Here is a 15,810-nt window from a genome sequence, read left to right as displayed (position 1 = left end):
ACCAGACTTCCTAGGTTTGAGTCCCAGTTCCATCATTTACCAAATGAATGGTCTTAGGTAAGTTATTTAACCTTTCAGAACCTCTGGTTCCTCATCTGTAAAATGACAACAATGATGTTACTTAACTTCCAAGGTGGTTATGAGGGGAAAATAAAGTACTTAGACTACATTTGACTGATAGTAAGCAGTCGACATATTCTTTTGGTAGTAGTAGTAGTAGTAGCAGCAGCAGCAGCAGCAGCAACAGTAGTAATCATTGTGAGGATATGGGAAATACCAACTTTCACCAATCTTATTGGCAGAAATAAAAATATTTGCTAACACACAGTATTGGTAAAGGTATGAGGAAGCAGGCATATGTGTACATTGTTAATGGAAGTGGGAATTGATACAATTCATTTGGAAGGTGGTTTGTCAATATCTGTCAGTGATTTATTTTTTAAATATATTTTTATTGATTTCAGAGAGGAAGGGAGAGGGAGAGAGAGATGGAAAAGTCAATGCTGATAATCATTAATCGGCTGCCTCCTGCACACCCCCTACTGGGGATCGGGCCACAACCCAGGCATGTGCCCTTGAGCAGAATCAAACCCAGGACCCTTCAGTCCTCAGGCCGACGCTCTATCCACTGAGCCAAAACAGCTAGGGCATGTCAGTGATTTAAATGCATATATTTGATGCTTTAGCATTTTCTCACTTGGAATTTATCTTACAGACTGGTGAATGTTTAAATTCTTATTTGCAATTATATAACACCATAATGATAATTTCAATATTTTTTCTGACTATTGGGTTTTATTTTTTATTTGTTGAGAAAGAGAGAGAGAGTGTGTGTGTGTGTGAGGGAGGGAGAGAGAGAGAGAGAGAGAGAGAGAGAGAGAGAGAGAGAGAGAGAGATTGGCTGCTCCATTTACTTATGCATTCATTGGTTGCCTCCTGTATATGCTCTGACTGAGGATCAAAGCCACAATCTTGGTATATCAGGATGACACTCTAACCAACTGAGCTACCCAGCCAGGATCTGATGTCTGGGTTTTAAATTCATGTCACCAAAAAGTAACTTTTTATGGTAATAAATAGTTATTTTGACTTAATGGTACTGCTATACAGTAACATAGCATAGATAATCTGTTCTTAAATAAAATATAAATACTTTTCCTCATATAAACATAGTTAGGAAAAGCTTATATAAATTCAAGGATCATAAAAGTTAGTGGTGGGAGGATAGAAATCTTTGTTCACTGAACTATCCCAAGCATCTAGAGAAATTCCTATAATTGAATAGGAACCTAATAAAATATTTATTGAATGCTAAAGAGGTGTGATCTGTAATATTCACCTGTGACACCTATTTCAATGCCATGTTCAACCCTTTTCCCCAGTATGTTCTGGGAAAGAGTAATTCTGTAGGATAGTAATACGAGGTTCATGATAAAATACATTCAGGGGGGCAATTAGTTAGATGGTTTCTTTACTGGAGGACTATTAAAATTTTTTATAATAAATATACATCTGAACTATAAGGATTTCATACTTTGGGAAACACTAGGCTGGACTATTGATCTGACACAGAATTATATTTCTTATATTATCTTATCAGTAGGACACAGCAAAAATTTTCTAGAAGTGGTAATGGGCCATATGGATCAGAACTATTATATACTCTTTCCAGATGCCAGTGTTATTATTATTGTTTATGATCGAGCAGTCACATAATTTTACACCACACACACACACACACACACACACACTCTCTCTCTCTCTCTCTCTCTCTCTCTCTCTCTCTCTCTCTCTCACACACACACACACACACACACACACACACACACACACACACAAATTGAATCTACTACCTTGGGATCTCATCTTACCATATTGTAATCAACCAAACTTACCAGACATTGACTTTTTAGCATAAACTAAAGTAAGAGTGACAGATAAACTATGGATACTCTGCGTTCTTTAAGGTTAAGAGATCTTCTTAGAAAATAATAATGTCTGTGTGAATGTATATATCTTAACATCATGAAAAGCAAGTTGTTCAGGAAGTAGATTAGTAACACCTTATTACAAATTCCAAACTTATAAAGGAAATTTTTTAAATGTAGAACTGGTGTTAGAGCTTGCTTTGAATTAAAATATTTTTCTATCACTAAGCCTATGCTCATAGTGGAAATAAAAATTATAAGCACAAGTACTCTGGACAGTAAAACATAGTTAAAAATGGAGAAAGTCCAGTCTGTTGAAGAATAACCTAGAATTACTTGAAGTAGTACATTTATGAGCATAATGTATGTTTGAGAATTTTAAAATATACCCAGATGAAGTCAATGTAGACTTACATTTCAAATATGTACAAATATTACTCTATCATACCATTTTCTGTTGTATAAAATTCAGGTTCTTTGAATTCATGTTCATTTCCATCTCTAAAAGATAATCAGTGTTATGACAGCAATCATTTCCACTACATGAGAAATCTGTTTTAAGTGCTAGTTTTAGAAGCAAAATGACTATTTGTACTAGCTACTGTATTTGTCAGCTTCTTCAATACAGAAATATTTAGAACAAATTTGTATTTTTCATAATCCTTGCAAAACAAAACAATATACCGTGAACAATATTGTGTGGATTTCATGAACCTTTACAGAAAGTCTTGCTGTTCTTGTTTCAGCTGTTTAATTGTAATGTCATAGTAACAGAAAGCAGCATACCCAATTCTGCATGGATGCATAAGCACATTAAATAAGGAAGATTTAACAAAGTAAATCAGACACTGGATTAAACATTTTCTGCATAACAGACCACAAAATATGCTTTCATTTTACCAATGGATCCTTGGCATTAGAAGCAAAAGAAATGCATACCAACATAATTAAACTGAATATTCAGTGGCCTGATTGCAAAACTTCCCTATATTTTATCAAACTAACATCCAGCTAATTATAATTGTCTAAATATATTCAAGCACACAGATTGAAAAAAATAAGTATAAACACTATTCATTTTCATTTTATCATTCAATACTTTTTCTTCTGTTTTAATTTTCCCAAAGTTTGAATGCAGTAAATTTTCTGTATGGTTGCATAAAATAAAAAGTTCAGACAAACACTTGGAAATATGCAATATGGGATGTTTTCACATTTAACAGATTTTATTTTTAATTTTTGATAAGAAAAAAATCTTAAAGAGATATTTATGCTAAGTGAAATAAGCCAAAGACAAATACCATATGATTATACTTATATGTGGAATCTAAAAAACAAAATAAATGAACAAAAAAAGAGACAAACTTATAGACACAGAGAAAATTTTGATGACAGCTGTATGGGAAGAGGACTTGGGGGAATGGGTGGAAAGGGGAAAGGGATTAAGAGGTACAGATTGCAGGTTGCAGAGTAGTCACAGGGATGTAAAATATAGCATTGGGAATATAGTCAATGATATTGTAATAACTATGTATGGTGTCAGCTGTTACTAGATTTAATGGAGTTATCAATTTTTAAGTTATAGAAATGTCTAATCCTAGTGTTGTACACTTGAAACTAATATGATATTGTATGTCATTTGTAATTTAAAAAATTAAAAAAATACTTTTAAAGTAAAATAAAATATTTAATTTCAAAGGCTGCACTATTTCCCTCCAATTTGCTGACAAAACCTTACATCAGAATTTATAACAGGGCAATTCATAAAAAATTTAAATGTTCTATAGTTTGTACTGGTAGTCTCTCCTTGGATTTGTGTTTTATTAGTACAGTTTGTTTTTACTATAGTATATTTGTGTTTTATTTCAATGCAAAAGCATATTTAATTAGTTATAATCAGGAAATTATTGAATAACCTGAAATTTAGAGCTGTCTATCATCTCTAATCCTCAAGAATAATGGTTTGTTAAGTCTATGTGTGACTCAAATTTTTAAGAATAGAAAATCATTTCATGTTTGGACTAACTTTGTGACAAGTTTGTATATAAGGAGGTCATTTGAACTATATTTTATTTTCTATACAGGTATACAATAAAGGTTTGGAGATAAATACATGACATGCTTACTAGAAAGCAGGAATTGTCTCTGTATTTATATATTACCAATGCCTACCATTACTCCTGTACTTTCACGTGGAAGCTACACTTCCTGCACCCCTACCAAAAGGCATCAGTTATGTTTTAAATACCACATTACTTCAAGTTTCTAACCACAGTAGATTGGAGGACAAAAAAAAGCTGACCCAAGACAATCCTGGCTGTACAACTAAAACTAATATCATAATGTATGTCAACTATAATGAAAAACAAGCTTTATGAAAAATGAGAAATCTTGGCTTGCAAATATTTATGCCTAGACTTGATCACTGTTTTTGTTCTTCGTTTTTGTTTTGTTTTTTTTTGTTGTTGTTTTGTAGTTGCTCAAATACTTTTTAAAATCCTTATTGTTGAGAGTGTTACAGATATCCCATTTACCCACCCCCACCCCCATTGGCCCAGGTCTTCAACACCCTACTGTTTGTGTCCATAGGTAATGCATATATGTATATAAGTTCTTTGCTTAATTCCTTCCTAACCCCTCCCCACTTGTCTCTGAAATTCTTCTGTCTGTTCCATGTTTCCATGCTTGTGGTTCTATTATATTCATCAATTTATTTTGCTCATTAGATACCTTGTTTATTTATTTTAATTGTTAGATTAAATTGTTGATAGATATATATTTATTTTCATTTTATTGTTCATATGTTTCTTCTTCTTCTTCTTCTTCTTCTTCTTCTTCTTCTTCTCCTCCTCCTCCTCCTCCTCCTCCTCCTCCTCCTCCTTCTTCTTCTTCTTCTTCTTCTTCTTCTTCTTCTTCTTCTTCTTCTTCCTCTTCTTCTGGAATACCCTCCAAGCCTGGCTGGTGTTGCTCAGTGGCTGAGCATTGACCCCTGAACCAAGTGGTCACTGGTTCAATTCCCAGCCAGGGCACATGCCTAGGTTCTGGGCTTGATCCCCAGTAGCGGGGGTGGGGAGAGGAGGCAGCTGATCCATGTTTCTCTCTTATTGATGTTTCTATCTCTCTCTCTTTCCCTTCCCTTTCTCTCTCTCTAAAATCAATAAAAACATTTAAAAAAAGAATAACCTTCAACATTTCATGTAATACTGGTTTGGTGGTGATGAACTCCTTTAGCTTTTTCTTATCTATGAAGCTCCTTATCTAACCTTCCATTCTAAGTGATAGCCTCACTGGATAGAGTAATCTTGGTTGAAGGTCCTTGCTATTCATCACTTTGAATATTTCTTGCCACTCCTGGACTGCAAAGTTTCTGTTGAGAAAACAGCTAATAGCCATATAGGTGCTCCCGTTTAGTTAACTAACTACTTTATTCTTTCTGTTTGCAAGATTCTCTCTTTGTCTTTAACCATTGGCATTTTAATTATGTAGTGTCTTGATGTGTGCCTCTTTAGGTTCCTGTTGTTTGGGCCTCTCTGTGCTTTCTGGACTTGTAAGTCTATTCTGATTTAGATGTTTTTACTTCCTCATATTCCAAATTGCTGATTTAATTATCATAATCCTTTACTGTTGAATCCTGTAAATTATTCTTTATTTCAGTTAGTTTATGCTTAATTTCTGACTGGTCCTTTTTCATGTCTCTGAAATTCTCACTTAAAGTCCTTGAAAGTCTCACTAAGTCCCTTGAAGCCCTCATTAAGATCCTCAAATATCCTTATAACCTCTTTTTTGAACTCTGTATCTAATAGTTTGCTTGTTTCCATTTCATTTAGTCCTTTTTCTGGAGATTTCTTCTGTTCTTTCATTTGAAACATGTTTCTTTATCTCCACATGTTGGCTGCTTCCCTGTGTGTGTTTCTATGTATTAGGTAGAGCTGCTATGTCTCCTGGAATTGGTAGAGTGGCCTTGTGCAATAGTTGTCCTGTATAGCCCAGTGGCTCAGCCTCCTCAGTCACCTGAGCTCGGCACTATAGTGTGCCGCCGTGTAATATGTGTGTACTCTTGTTGTAGTTGAGCCTTGAGTGCTGTTGGTGTCACTGGGAGCACTTGACTTCCAGGCCAATTGACAGTGAGGACCAGCTGCAACTACAGCAGAAGGGCTGTTGTGCAGGAGACAGCCTTATGGATCAGTACTCGCTTCAATTGAACTTTGGTGCTCACTGAGTCTGACCCTTGAGTGTGTCACTCATGGATGTGTGGAGTTGTAATCTAGTGTGGTCTGAAGCTGTTCACTGGGTAAACTGGCTCTAGGCACCCCCTAGAAATCAAAGTCAGCTACTGCCTGTACCCTGCCTAGGGCCACCCATCAGGAGGTACAAAGGGATCTGCAGATGGATACTGCTTGTGTTGGGCTTGGAAGTGCCCAGGAGAGGCTAAGCTATGAAGCAAGGCAGACTACTGCTAGTGCGGGCCTGGGGCCTCTTATTGAGTGGTGTGGGGCACAATGACACCAGCTACTGCTTGTTTGAGAGATGTTAAGAAAGTCTGAAGCCTGAGCTAAGACTGGCCATTCATATGGAAAAGCTGCTGCAAACAGCTTGGGTGGGGTTGCAAACTCAGTGGGGTCTCAGGGAAACACCAGGGCGTCAGCATAGAAGCAATGACTGCTGTGAGCACCCTTGTCTGAGAGGATGCTGTCCTCGACTTCTTGCTCTGATGACAGACAATCCAATTCCTCCCTGTATGCCCCAAGATTCCCCCAAGCCACTGCCCCAGCACTGGATCTCAGTGGTAGCAAGTCCCAGTAAGTCTGAGTGCCAGTCCTTTAAGAGGAACTGCCTGGGACTCAGCAGCCTCCAGGACACTCAGCCACAATCCCCACTGGTTTTATAGCCCAAAGTTACTGGGCTTCTCTTCACAGCTCAGAAACCCTGGGCTGGGGGTCTGGTGTGGGGCTGGGACCCTTTGCTCCTCACGGGAGGCCTCTACAGCCAAGATATTCCTCCCAATTTAAAAAAAAAATGCCACATTTGGGTGTTGGACCAGCCCTTTCTCCATCTCTGTCCCTCCTGCCAGTCTCAATGGGCTTTCTTCTTTAATTCTCTGTTTGCAGGACTTCCATTCAGCCAGATTTCAGGTGATTCTGATTGATGGTTATTCTGTATTTTAGTTGCAATTATGATGTGGTTGTGCAGGCGGCGATTACTGTGTTTACCTATGCCACCATCTTGGTTCTTCTTCTTGAGCCCTGTTTTAAAAAGATTACCTGGGCCAATCAGATTCCCTTTACGGGAAATTCTTTAAAAATGACAGAAGAGAGGAGAAACCATTGTGGCATAGGTAAACACCTGAAATTGCTGCCTCGCACAACCACTTCAAAAATACAACAAAAAGACAAAATGGACATCATCCAGAACCACAAGAAGGCTGGCTGAGTGGAAATTTACAACTAGAAGGAGGAAAGAGAAAAGCACACTGAAACTCAGAGGAGGTGTGGAAGTAAAGTGCAGAGGTATTGAGGCGTGCGCCCAAAGGGCTGGCAACTGAGGAAGCGGTTGTCTTTTTTAATCGGGAGGGAGACACAAGCTCCCGACTGCTCTGAACTCCAGTTCAGACTCTGGAGACCCAGACTCATATGGGGAGAAACTGGACTGTCTGGCATCGGGCAGAACTCGAGAGTGGCTTTCTTTCAGAGGTGCTTGCAGCAATTGCTGCAGGGCACTGAGACCCAGGGCCTCTTAGGGCAGGGCTGAAGATCAGCTATAGCTGTTTGCTCCACCCTGTTGATTCCCCAAGACCCCCGCCCCAACCAAGTTGTGCACAGAGGCTTTTGCATATGAATGGCCTGGCCCTTTGCAATCTAAAATTACCTAACAAACTGAAGCTGGGTCAGAGAAACCCAGAACATCCAAAAGAAGGCCCAAGACCCCACAGCAGCTTGCATTGCTTCACAGCTGGGCCTCATCTGGGAACCTCCAAACCCCAAACAAAGAAGAGGAATCTGCAGATCTTTCTGTAGCTCCTGCTGGGTAGCCTCAGGCAGAGGCTAAATTAGCACCTCCTTAGAGATCCAAGAGCCAGTGTACCCAGTGGTAAGAGTGGGACCATCCAGATTACAACTTCTCAGATCCATAAGGGACACACTCAGGGGGCAGATTCAGTGAGCACCAAAGCCCCACTGAAGCAAGCCTTGTCCCATAAGGGTGTCTCCAGCACAGAAGTTCTCCCACCTTAGACACAGCTGATTCTCACAGCCAATTGGCCTGGAGGTCAATTCCTCCCAGTGATACCTACAACAATCAAGGCTTAACTACAACAAGTCTGTGCACACAGAGTGTCCACCTCAGGTAATTAGGGAGGCTGAGCCACTGGGCCCTATAGGACACCTAGCACAGAAAGCCACTCTATCAACACAGGGAAGCAGCCAAAATTTGGAGACAAAGAAACAGGTCACAAATGACAAAAATACAGGAAAGCAAACTACTGGATACAGAGTTCAAAACCATGGTTATAAGGTTTTTCAAGAATTTTCTAGAAACTGCTGATAAATTTAGTGAGACCCTCGATAAATCTAGTGAGACCCTCGAAGGAATGAAAAAGGACCAACTAGAAATTAAGCATACACTGACTGAAATAAAGAATATTATACAGAGATCCAACAGCAGACTAGAGGATCACAAGAATCAAGTCAAAGATTTGAAATATGAAGAAGCAAAAAACACCCAACCAGAAAAACAAAAAGAAAAAAGAGGAGAACCAAGATGGCGGCATAGGTTAACGCCGGAGATTGCTGCCTTGAACAACCAAATCAAAACACACCGAAAAGACGGAACGGACATCATCCAGAACCTCAGGAAGGCTGGCTGAGTGTAAATTCTACAACTAGGAGGAAAGAGAATATCATACCCAGACTCAGAGGAGGCGCAGTGCTGAAGTGAAATACTCAGGTATGGAGTGCGCACGGAGCGGGCTGGCGGCGGAGGGCGCGGTTGGTGCTTTCAATTGGGAGGGAGTATCAGATTCTGCTCTCCTGATCCGGGCGAGTCTCTAGGGACCCAGACTCAAACGGGAGAAGCGGGACTGTCTGGATTCAGTCGGAACTCGAAGGCAGCTTTCTCTCCGAGGTTTGCAGCGGTTGCTGGGACTCTGTGAGGCAGAGCCCCTAGGGACGGAACTGAGAGCCACCATAACTGCTCTCTCCAGCCCACCCTGTTGATCCTGAGCCCAAGCCCGAGCGACCCCCCCCCCCACCCAAGCCCTGCGCAGAGCCATTTGCCAGATAGCCTCAGGCAAAGGCTAGATTAGCAACTCCCTAGAGGACAGAAGTTTTCCCACTGCAGACACAGCTGATTCTCACAGCCAGCTGGCCTGGAGGTCAAATCCCCCTAGTATTAACTACAACAATCAAGGCTTAACTACAGGAGGACTACACACAAAGACCACTAGGGGGTGCACCAAGAAAGCATAAAAAATGCGGAGACAAAGAAACAGGACAAAATTGTCAATGGAGGATATTGAGTTCAGAACCACACTTTTAAGGTCTCTCAAGAACTGTCTAGAAGCCACTGATAAACTTAATGAGATCCTCAACAAATCTAATGATAGCCTCAATGTTATGATAAAGAACCAACTAGAAATTAAACATACACGGACTGAAATAACTAATATTATACAGACTCCCAACAGCAGACCAGAGGACCGCAAGAATCAAGGCAAAGATTTGAAATGTGAAGAAGCTAAAAACACCCAACCGGAAAAGCAAAATGAAAAAAGAATCCGAAAATACGAAGATAGTGTAAGGAGCCTCTGGGACAGCTTCAAGCGAACCAACATCAGAATTATAGGGGTGCCAGAAGATGAGAGAGAGCAAGATATTGAAAACCTATTTGAAGAAATAATGACAGAAAACTTCCCCTACCTGGTGAAAGATTGTCTTTCCCAAATCCTATATGGCACATTTCTTTTTTCTTCTATTTGCTGAAGATTTTTTATTGACTTTTTAGAGAGAAAGGGGAGAGAGAAACATTGATGTGAGAGAGAAACATTGAATAACTGCCTCCTTCATGCCCCACACCAGGGACTGAGCCTGAAACATAGGCATATGCCCTGACCAGGAATCAACCAGCAACCTTTTGATGCACAGGACCACACCCAGCCAACTGAGCCACACCGGCCAGGGCCTGAAGGTTTTTTAAGTACCTATTATATTCAAAGATGAATAAGAGAACCCTGGCTGGATGGCTCAGATGGTTGGAGTATAATTCCATACACCAATAAGTTTCAGTTTTGATTCCCAGTCAGGGTACATACCTAGGTTGCGGGTTTGATCCCCGGTTGTGGCTTGTGCAGGAGGCAACTGATTGACATTTCTCTTCTCTCTTTCTCTTGCTCTCTCTCTCTTCCTTTCTCTCTAAAAATCAATAAACATATCCTGAGGTGAAGATTTTTAAAAAATGATGAATAAGAGAGATGAAGGATCATGATGGATAGGATGGAGATGCACATGGATATTTTATAATACCAGCAATACGATGGGTATGATAAGAAAAGTATAAATAAAATAGTATGAACCTTAAGAATAAAGATCCATTCATTCTGATAAGAAGAATGGGTGAAGGCAACCTGAAGATGGTAGCACTTCAGCAAGTCCTTAAGGAAAAGTGTAGAATTTAAGCAGCTGGAAATGAATATAAGGGCATTGTAAACAAGAGAGACAACATGATCTGAAGTTTGGAGGCAGCAAAGTGCATTATGGGTGTGAGAAATAGAGAATAGGCCTATGTGGATATAGTATAGAACATTGGTTAAAAATGAGATTTGTACAGTAGGTTGAAGTGATATTGTGAAGGACTTTGAATGGCATCCAAAAATTATGGGTGTTATAGGTAACTAGAAGCACTGAGATCTTTTGAACAGGGAACAGTATAGTTATATCTTTAGAAGAAAATTCTGCTTGTGGTATGAAAGATATAGTAGAAAGAAAATGGGATGTAGAAAGATAAGTTAGGAGGCTATTACAATAGGAAAATGAGTGGTGAAACTAGAAAATTGGCAGCAAGAATGGAATAAGACCGAATTTGGGAGACTTAACAGTAGAAATGACAGATCAGTCAACATATTGTGGAGTGGGTATGAGAAGTGAGAAGTCATACTTGACCCTAGGTAATTACAGAATGATAATGAAACAAAAGAAGATTTTGTCAAGGCTACACGTTGTCCAGTTCTAGGAGGCACTATTTACATTGTATTCTATGTACATGGCATCCTCTGGAGGGGTATATGCAGAGCTTGGACAGCCTGCACAGCTATAAGCAAGAATCCTGGCTTGTTTTCCTCATGTATTAAGAAAGTGCCATTTCCTATTATTGACCAATAGAAATTTTAATGACAATGATTTCGAAGATGACAGGTAGCCTATATAATAGAAAAAAGCAAGAGCATAAAATTTAGGGACTGGCAAGGAAACAAATAAAGTTGAATATTAAATCCTGCAAAGTGACTTAGGGTTGTGTGTTTAAAGGTTATGCATGTATTAGATTACTATGCTGTTTTATTTGCCTTGGTACAAGAGGCAATTGTTTGGGACTAGTGTTCTTAGGGTTTGTTTTAACAACTTTATTGATAAATATTTCTTATACTAGAGGCTCAGTGCATGAAATTCATGCATGGGTAGGGTTCCTAGGCCTGGCTGGTGATCAGGGTCAATAGGGGTCTTCTTGCTGCTGGCTGGGGCCTTCCTTTGTTCCGTGCTTCACCCTGGTGGTCAGCACACGTCATAGCGAGCAATCAAACCCCAGTCTCCTAGTCGAACTCCTGAGGGGACACTTTGCATATTAGCCTTTTATATATATAGATCATATAATTCCACCATTTTAAAGTGTACAATTCAATGGGTTTTTAGATTATTCACAGATCTGTACAAAAATCAACACAGTCAATTTTAGAACATTTTCATCACCCCAAAAAGAAATACCATATCTTTTAGCTATCATTCCCTTTATCCTTTTGGTGTCACACCCCATCCCACTCTCCAGCCCCTGGCTTCCACTAATCCGCTTTGGATCTCTATAGATTTTCCTGTTCTGGACAATTCATATGAATGGTATCATATAATATGTGGTCTTTTGTGACTGGCTTCTTTCACTTAGTAATATGTTTTTGAAGTTTATCCATGTCATAGCATGTATCAGTATGTCATTCCATTTTATATCTGAATAATATTCCATTTTGAATATATATGATAGTTTATTTATCCACACATCAGTTGATGGACATTTGGATTGTTTCCACCTTTTGGCAATTATAAATAATGCTGCCATAAATATTCATGTATAAGTTTTTGAATAGATATATGGTTTCTTTTCTCTTGGGTATATACCTAAGAATGGAATTAATGAGTCATGTAATAAGTCCATATTTAATGGTTTGAGTAACTGTCATACTTTTTTCCAAAGTGATTCAACCATTCAATATTCCTACCAGCATTGTATCAGGGTTCTGATTTCTTCACATCTTCACCAGTACTTATTATCTGAATTTTTATGCTAGCCATCCTAGTGGATGTGAAATTGCATCTCATTATAGTTTTTATTTGGATTTCCCTAATTGTTCAGGGCTAATAGCAGTGCTTCAAATTAATATTCTTTCATTTAGGAAAAAGCAGAGATTATTTTAAAACCTTGAGATCAATGTTTAATGACATATTTGTACCATTTATTTGAGTATGTAAATGAAGAAAAAAGGAGGAGGAGGTAATAAATTCAAATCCTACACATTTAAACTAGAGGTGACTAAGTTACATTGATTTGGCAGGTTTTGTTTTTCCGCCAGTTGTGAAATGGGACTCATGAACTAATTTGAATTATAGTAAAGTTATATTGAAAGCTGCCATGTGCATAAGGTTAATCTACAGGCCTTAAAAGCCACAAACTCTGCTTTTTAAGGACTTATCTTCTGAGTACAAATACACAATTATAGTTGTTCTAAGACAGCTCTGTCCTGCAAGCAAGGGAAAGACAAAGCTATCTTTGTTGCCAATTAGTGAAAAAGGACAACGGATACAAGGAACAGAAGCAGTGGAGATGAAACATCTCAAGATATGAGCTCACATATGCACCCAATGCAGGAGCACCCAAATACATAAAAACTCCTGGAAGATATCAAGGGAGAGATCGAAAACAATACCATCATAGTAGGGGACTTTAATACCCCACTGACATCACTGGATAAATCCTCTAGACAAAAAATCAGCAAAGAAACAGCAATCCTAAATAAATCACTAGATCAGATGGACTTAATTGACATCTTTAGAACATTTCACCCCAAAGCCACGGAATATACATTATTCTCAAGTGCACATGAGACATTTTCAAAGATAGACCACATATTGGAGCACAGGCAAAGTCTCTCCAAATTCAAGAATATTGAAATCATATCAAGCATCTTCTCAGACCACAATGGCATAATATGAGAAATAGATGACAATAAAAACAACCCCAAAAATTCAAACACTTGGAAGCTGAATAGCATTTTATTAAACAATGATTGGGTTACTAAAGAGATCAAAGAAGAAATTAAAAACAAAGAAGAAATTGAAAATGAATAAAAATGAAAACACAACAATCCAAAATCTATGGGACACAATGAAAGCAGTCCTGAGAGGGAAGTTTATAGGTCTACGAGCCTACCTCAAAAACAAGAAAACATGGTAGTAAATCATCAAACTCTCCAACTTAAAGAATTAGAAAGAGAGCAAAAAGAAAAGCCCAGAGAGAGCAGAAGAGAGGAGATAAATAAATGACATAGAGACAAAACAAAACAAAACAACAACAATACAAAAGATCAATGAAACCAAGAGCTGGTTCTTTGAAAGGATAAACAAGATTGATGAACCTCTAGCCAGGCTCACCAAGAAGCAAAGAGAGAGGGTCCAAATAAATAAAATTAGAAATGAAAGAGGCGAAATAACAACAGACCCCACAGAAATACAAATTACTGTTAAAAAATACTATGGACAGCTCTATTCCAACAAATTAGATGACCTGGAGGAAATAGACATATTCCTAGAAAAATACAACATTCCAAAACTCAGTCAGGAAGAATCTAAAAACCTCAATAGGCCGATAACTATTGAAAAAATTGAAGACGTCATCAAAAAGCTTCCAGCAAACAAAAGCCTGGTGCCAGATGGCTTCACAGGGGAGTTTTACCAAACATTCAAGGAAGAACTAAAACCTATCCTCCTCAGACTATTACAAAAAATTCAAGAGGAAGAAACACTTCCAAGCTCATTCTATGAAGCCAGCATTACCCTAATACCAAAACCAGATAAAGACAACATAATGAAAGAGAATTACAGGCCAATATCCCTCATGAACATAGATGCCAAAATCATCAACAAAATTCTAGTAAATCAGATCCAGCATTACATCAGAAAGATCACACACCATGACCAAGTAGGATTTATCCCAGGGATGTAAGGATGGTACAATATCCACAAATCAATAAACATGATACATCACATGAACAAGTTGAGAGATAAAAGTCACACAGTCATATCAATTAATATACAAAAAACATTAGAGAAAACCCAACACCGTTTCTTGATAAAAACCCTCAGCAAAATGGGAATAGAGGGATCATATCTCAACATAATAAAAGCCTTATATGACAAACCTACAGCCAACATCATACTCAATGGGAAAAAACTAAAACCATTTCACCTAAGAACAAGAACAAGACAGGGATGCCCACTTTCACCACTCCTGTTAGACATAGGTCTGGAAGTGCTAGCCATAGCAATTAGACACGAAGAACAAATAAAAGCATCGAAATTGGAAAAGACGATGAAAAACTCTCCTTATTCACAGATGACATGATACTGTACATAGAAAACTCTAAAGACTCCATCAAAAAATTATTAGAATTAATAAATGAATTCGGCAATGAAGCAGGATACAAAATTAACGTCAAGAAATCTCTATGGCCCTAACCAGTTTGGCTCAGTGGATAGAGCATCGGCCTGCGGACTGAAAGGTCCCAGGTTCGATTCCGGTCAAGGGCATGTACCTTGGTTGTGGGCACATACCCAGTAGGGAGTGTGCAGGAGGCAGCTGATCGATGTTTCTCTCTCATCGATGTTTCTAACTCTCTATTCCTCCCTCTCCCTTCCTCTCTGTAAAAAATCAATAAAATAAAAAAAGAAAAATCTCTATGGAATTTCTATACACCAATAGTGAACTTACAGAAACAGAGACTAAAAAAACAATCCCATTTACCATCACAGCAAAAAAATTAAGATACCTAGGAATAAACTTAACTAAGGAGGTAAAAGACCTGTACTCAGAAAACTACAGGACACTGAAAAAAGAGATAGAGGAAGACATAAACAGATGGAAGAACATAACATGCTCATGGATTTTTAGAACCAACATCATTAAAATGTCCATACTACTCAAAGCAATCTATAGATTCAATCCACTCACCATTAAAATACCAATGGCATATAGAACAAACTCTCCAAAAATTCATCTGAAATAAAAAAAGACCCTGAAAAACTGTAGCAATCCTGAGAAAGAAGAACAAAGTAAGAGGGATCTCAATACCAGATATCAAGCTGTATTACAAAGCCACTGTTCTCAAAACTGCCTGGTATTGGCACAAGAACAGACATATAGATCTATGGAATAGAATAGAGAAGCCAGAAATTGACCCAAGCCACTATGCTCAATTAATATTTGACAAAGGAGGCAAGAACATAAAATGGAGTCAAGACAGTCTCTTCAATAAATGGTGTTGGGAAAATTGGACAGATACATGCAAAAAAAATGAAACTAGATGACCAACTTACACCATACACAAAAATAAACTCAAAATTGATGAAGGACT

The sequence above is a fragment of the Myotis nattereri genome, assembly GCF_964212035.1.
Source record: "Myotis nattereri genome assembly, chromosome: X".
NCBI lineage: Eukaryota > Metazoa > Chordata > Mammalia > Chiroptera > Vespertilionidae > Myotis > Myotis nattereri.
Note: the sequence above shows the minus strand (reverse complement) of the source record.